This window comes from Amblyomma mixtum, chromosome 10, assembly GCF_055824585.1.
Source record: "Amblyomma mixtum isolate Tamu chromosome 10, ASM5582458v1, whole genome shotgun sequence".
In the NCBI taxonomy this organism is placed as follows: Eukaryota; Metazoa; Arthropoda; class Arachnida; order Ixodida; family Ixodidae; genus Amblyomma; species Amblyomma mixtum.
The window spans coordinates 25144001-25150000 of NC_143021.1; positions in this window are offsets into that span (position 1 = coordinate 25144001).

A 6000-nucleotide genomic window follows, 5' to 3' on the forward strand; every position below is an offset into this window, starting at 1 on the left:
CTGGGCACTCTGTGCTTTCGAAATAACGTTCTTTCTTGATGTGGAAACTCGTAATAGCTTCAGCCGAACGCCTGGAACTGTTAGGGGTGAACACAAAAATTTGTTGTGTAAAGAGGCGGATCATACAATTATTGTGAACAGTCGCAATGTTTACTTCAAACATTGCTCTCCTGTGGCCCTGTGTTTCTGAAACGAAGTCCGTACTTAATCAGCTTCGTCTTTGCTCAAGTGTTCTTCTGCTGGTGCTGGCCGCATCGTTCTTACAGTTTCAAATTCACGAGGTAGATCATACTGACAAATTTGATCAAGACTGACTCTGGGAAAGCCGGTACAAAGTCAATTAACTCAAACAGTCTAGTTAAAATTTTTAAATTCGCTCGAAAAGGCTCTCATTTAAGCATTTCATTGTTGAAAATCGCCATGATTCTGTTGTGCTAGTTCAGTGCAGAATAATGTGCGAAGCTGAATATGCGCAAATGTTAAGGCAATAGCGTTTTTCACAGCGCCATTCCAAACAGCCGGCATGTTTCCGAAGAATGACGATTTGGACCAGTTGGCGGAAGTTTAACATAAATACAGAAAGCCTGCGCGAAACGGACGAAGGACAAAGGAAAAGGGTACAAGGTTGTTGTTGTTGCCTTGGTGGCATGGCAAATACCCACGACGGGGTACAAGGTTCAGGGCTTGTAGTGCCTGCCCTTCTTCTTTCTCCTTCGTCGGTGCAGGCTGGTGTTTGTTTTCAACATGAGCCGTTATGTTGACTGAATTTAAGCTTGTCGTGGTACGGGGCTTTCAACTTCCTGCAGCTGCACGCCGGCTTTGATAGAGCCCGCAATGGCAGGCTGCAAAAGAATGTCTGCCCTCTGGCGTTGTTTATCTGACATGCGCAAACATTCACTCGCTTTAGCCTTTAACTACCACCCAGTGCAGGCACCGCAGCTGGGTCTCCGTCTCTCGATCTCATGCTCAGCATCAGCAGAACCGTAGCCGCAGCGGGGTCGAATTTCAGTCCCAACGTAAGCCACGGCAGCCCACGGCTCTAAAAGTTTGTCGTCCTTGTCTTCTTGTGTGGCTCAAAATAGCTGGTGAGTACTTCGGAAGCTAGATTAGGCATCAGCGGATGAGCAGCCCAGTTTCCGAAGGCGTTCGTTTTTGACAACACTACAACCTTCGCGTCTGCCCAAAAAATATCGCATATTACGGAGTACAAGTGCTATGAGTAGCAAAAAGTTTCTGGAGCGCACGTTCTGGAAAACAAGTCATTGTAGCTCGGTCTCGTGACCCATTCGCGCAGTAATGTAACCAGCGGGTACAGCAGTCACGTCCTCTCATAATATGACGCACAACTGCGGGAGCTTGATTTGGTGACTCTAACGAAATAACTTATTTTGAGCTCAATCGCGTCCGGTAAACATTGCATTTCGTTAGAAAACCACAAAGCTGATTCGCTATAGGCCATCGCCTCCGGATACCTATATACCGGCAAGCCGCGGTGATGGCTCAGTGGATATGGTGCTCGGCTGCTGACCCGAAAGACGCGGGTTCGATCCCAGCTGCGGCCGTCACATTTCGATTGAGGCGAAATGCTTAAGCCGCGTGTACTGGGCGATATCAGTGCACGGTAAAGACCCCCAGGTGGTCGAAACTGCCGGAGCCCTCCACTGCGGTGTCCCTAAAGCTTCAGTCGCTCTGGGACGTTAAACCTTGAAAATGAACTTGTATACCGACGGGAAAGTTCAATTTTCGCGGATTTCCCCTTTTTCAGGACTGTTCAGGAGAACCATTTGGTGAAATGAAAAGAGAATTCAGAAAGTTTCGGAGAGCCTTATAAACTGAAATGTCACTTCTTCCAAATTGCACCAGTTTTCGAGGTGCTGCTCAGAAAAAAAAGGCCTAAAATAGGAATTTTTAGTCTAACTGAGGGACTTTTCAGTTACGCTACAGAGTGACCTCTGCCTAGGTGCAAATGCGCCCCTCCAGCTCGGAGTGAAGAGGCGGGCAGAGCGGCCCCGGCGTAGGCAGGCTACGTAACATGGCCGTCGTCGTGTGAGGTGTGCTAGCGGATATTGCTACATGTCCTCAAGGGCCACGCGGTTCGCTTTGATATGCCAGGAGGCCCAGAATTCATTTCTAGTCAGCCACGTCCCAAGTGGAATGGTAAATTTAAAAACCAACTTCTCAAGATGCTCATAACGCTAGCCTAGAAATATTACATTTTATGTAATATGTTTATTTAACTATGAATACTGTCAACCCTCATTTCAGGGTTATTAGAGGGAGGGAAAATGAAGAAAAAAATGCATATATACACAAGAATGAAGAAGCCTCTCCGAGCATACTATAAAAGAGAGCCTAAAAACGCCACACAATTCACAGCTCTGTACAGCCACCTGCTATACAAAACTAAATATTTGACGTTCAGTTACGCGCACATCCACAGGAATGCCATGCCTAGACAGGATCCCCAAGTGCATTCAGGAATGCTACTACGCTTGCATACTCAGCAACACGAGCAGGCAGTTTATTCCAGCGCTCAATATCATCCAGAAAGAATGAGCAGCGAAAGACTTTAGTTTGAGTCAAATATGCCAGAATCGCTTGGTGGTGATTAAGGCTGGAGTTCAATCAACCTGGAGGCTGCAGATATCTGTCTTTATTAATGTTAGTTTCATTGTGAATGATTTGTACAGTATTTTTAATCTCTGCTTTTTACGTCCTCTTTTTAATGTCTCTAGACTGCATGAGTTTAACATCTCCGTTACCGAATCTGTTTTCCTATATTTTGAACAAATAAATCTCGCTGCACGTATGTGAGCCTTTTCTATTTCTATTGAAAGAATCTTCTGGTGAGGAGTCCATAATACAGATGCATATTCTAAGGAAGGCTGTATGAGATATTTATATGCGAAAAGTTTGACATCTTTCGTTGCTCTCCTAAACTTTCCGCTTAGAAAACAGTTTTCTATACGCCACCGCACACACATTTTCGACATGGTTGTGCCATCTTAGGTTGTAAGAAATTGACGCCCCCAGATAGTTGAATGTGCTAACATTAACCAAATGGTGACCTGCAAAATTCTACTGAAAAGAAATTATATTTAGTTTGTTATATTGGAAAATGTGGTCGTATTGAAGTTAATTTTCATTTGCCATTTCTCACATCGAAGTGGAAAAGCCTGCAGGTTTGGTTAATGTTAATTTGATTTCTTTCACATGCGATATGTGCCTAAATGAGACAATCATCCGAAAACAATTTTAGTCTAACAAAATTTCCAACAGCAGCTACTACGTCATTGATGTAAACTGGAAACAGCAGTGGCCCCAGCACACAACCCTGTGGCAGACCAGAATATACATCCAAAAAGCCAGACTCGCCATTGTCAACACGTACTGCCTATTAGCGTTTCGCCAATTACTCGCCAATCCATCTCAGGATATCTCCCTTCATACAAGCCCTTCCCATTTTCTGGAGTAATTTGCCATTAGGAACCTTATGAAAGGCTTATTCAAAACCTACACAAATAACATGAATTTGCGCCTGCCATCTATAGCTTTAGAAAGGTCATGTATTGTCTCAATTAACTGTGTTACTGTTGAAAACCCTCGATGAAACCGATGCTGACATTAAGAAAGTCGTCCGTTTGTTTCTAAAAAAACGATATGTTTTGCAGTAACATGTTCCGTAACCTTAAAGCAGATTGAAGTAAGTGACACAGGCCGGTAGTTGTTCATGAGTGTGCGATTGCCACTTTTAAATACGGGTATAGCAGTGGCTATGCGCCAGTCTTGCGGCAGAAAATGAGTTACAAGTGATTTTCGGAATATAATTAACAAGTAGAAGGACATCCATTCAGCATACTTTTTCAAGAAGTATGTTGGCATTCCATCCGGACCGACATCGTTCCTTTCGTCTAATTGTAACAGCTGCTGAAACAAACTGCTCTGAGTAAAGCGGACAGCATCGATAGAAGCTTCACGAGAATATGCTTCGTCGAATATTTCTGGTGGAACAGCGCAATCGCGATGCCGGAGAGGAAACAGGCGCTCCGTCGTCCCTTCGTTTCGCACTGTTCCATCACGAATGATTTACTACAATAAACAAGCTGCTGTCCTGGCAAATATTACATTGCAACCGAACGCCTAACAGCAATATGTGAAACGTTAAAGGCTGACCACTTTACTAGTCACGATTATTCGCCTCTTTTCTGACGCTTTGTCACCAAAATATTTTCGCAATGCCATGAAAAGCAACTGTGTGCATCTAAAGCCTATTTTTAATATTAATTATGGACTTTTCTGACCGGCCCCTTATATCAGAAGCCTAAATGAAGAAACTAGGAACATATTTCAGGAAAATTGGCTAAATTGTACACCTTTCGCCTGAGCGACGCACTGAAGCGCGAAATTATTAATCACACGTCCTTCCTTCATGAACTCTCCAACATTGAACTAAGCTATAAAGTACACAACACAAGAAACGTCGATCAATGGCACATTAAAACATACAGAACAACATATGGCTGTCAAACACTTGAAAACATATTACCGCGTCTACTAAATGCTGTTTGTGTCAATGACATTGACCTAAAAACCACCTCACACAGAAAGCTTTTAGAATATTTTTTTATTTACAGATACTGCATTGAATCTGTGAACCGAATTGACTCTATTGCACTCTTCATTGCTTTGTTTGTCATTTTGTTTTTCTTGCGGGAAGTACCTGTCGCGATGTTTTTGCAATATTGTATTTAGTTTGAAAGTGTGCCATGGTTTTATTGCCAAAGTTCGCAGCTGGGTGTCAATGGCCAAGTCAAGCGGTCCAAGAGGCCGCTTTTACTATGGGCACCCTGTCACCATGTATATTGTGGTGGTAAATAAATAAATAAATAAATGTTGAATTATCTGCAGGAAATATTTAGCAGCGGCCTCACCCTATGTTTTCCGAAGCTGGGAACTTCATGTCTCGTAATCTCGCATCGTGGCGTTCCGGCAACTGTCTTATTACCACAGTTATTAGACTGCTACCCACCACCTCATTTTCGTCATTCGCTTTTGAGCTGAAATATTCTTTCCTTCTCTCTTTGCCCTTGGCTCCCCTTTTTCCCCTCTCCACCTACAGGCTACCCAGCAGCGCACAGCGTTAGCCTCCGTGCCTTTAATTTTTGCTCTCTCGCTTTCTTGAATTTATTTTACATAATATGTTTGTTTCTGCTCTGAAAGCAACCCAGTTGTCTTTCTGCTGTGTCGGTACACTTGTAGTAAGCTGCCAGCCTTGGTTTCAATTAGCATTCGCAGGTTCACTGCAACCTTTGTTCTGGAGCTGCAGAAGGCACGTACAGCCCTAGAACTGTTTGTCCCTGTCTACAATGCCAACGAAACACTTTTATGCCTCGTCTTGAATCTTTTTTCTATGTTATCACTGCGGACCACTGTAACACTGTTTCCATCGGGTTTCATATTGCCAACGCGTATGCGCAGCCTGCTCTCTTATCATCAAAACCCCATTCACCGCTTGCAGCACTCTACTGTCGCCATGCACACAGGTCTGGCCATTGAACTATTGTTGTTCTTGAGCTTGCGAAAGCGGCCCGTTCCCGTGCATACAAAAGAACGTTATTTACAAAACCTAGAGCCATTTCGCGCTATGACACGTGCCTCATTGGGGCTACTCTATACTCACGCAGCTAGAATACTCTAGACACTGCGCAAGCAGTGTCTAGAGTATTCTAGCTGTGTGATTCAAAGCATTCACAATATAAGCCAAATCATTGTTTAACCTTGCTTTTATGTACCATCTTAAATAGGTAACGAATTCATTAGAACAGTGTGGCGTTCGTGTGTGGTGGTGTTCGTTTGCAGGCGCTTAATTTTTTCTCCTTTTTTTACTAGTCGTCAACAAACGTTCTTTCACATCTTTGTAACCTGTCGCTAAAAATACCTTCCAGATATTGTCCGCTGAAAGCGGGTAGCTCCAAGGGGATTGTTTCAATCACCACCACA